The 561-nt window shown below is 40.5% G+C and overlaps 1 protein-coding gene across 2 annotated transcripts in view; it reads left to right on the forward strand.

Moving 5' to 3' along the window:
• Positions 1–561, forward strand: part of ATP11B (ATPase, class VI, type 11B) — a 140,375-nt gene that overhangs the window by 489 nt on the left and 139,325 nt on the right. The window lies entirely within an intron of this gene.

Here is a 561-nt window from a genome sequence, read left to right on the forward strand (position 1 = left end):
CATTCTCCCAAATCTCCCCACCCTCTCCCTCTCCCACAGAGTCCATAAGACTGATCTATACATCAGTGTCTCTTTTGCTATCTCATACACAGGGTTATAGTTACCATCTTCTAAATTCCATATATATGCGTTAGTATACTGTATTGGTGTTTTTCTTTCTGGCTTACTTCACTCTGTATAATAGGTTCCAGTTTCATCCATCTAATGAGAACTGATTCAAATGTATTCTTTTTAATGGCTGAGTAATACTCCATTGTGTATATGTACCACAGCTTTCTTATCCATTCATCTGCTGATGGACATCTAGGTTGCTTCCATGTCCTGGCTATTATAAACAGTGCTGTGATGAACATTGGGGTACAACATGTCTCTTTCAATTCTGGTTTCCTCAGTGTGTATGCCCAGCAGTGGGATTGCTGGATCATAAGGCAGTTCTATTTCCAGTTTTTTTAAGGAATCTCCACACTGTTCTCCATAGTGGCTGTACTAGTTTGCGTTCCCACCAACAGTGTAAGAGAGTTCCCTTTTCTCCACACCCTCTCCAGTATTTATTGCTTGTAG

The sequence above is a fragment of the Bison bison genome, unplaced genomic scaffold, assembly GCF_000754665.1.
Source record: "Bison bison bison isolate TAMUID 2011002044 unplaced genomic scaffold, Bison_UMD1.0 scf7180017864367, whole genome shotgun sequence".
NCBI lineage: Eukaryota > Metazoa > Chordata > Mammalia > Artiodactyla > Bovidae > Bison > Bison bison.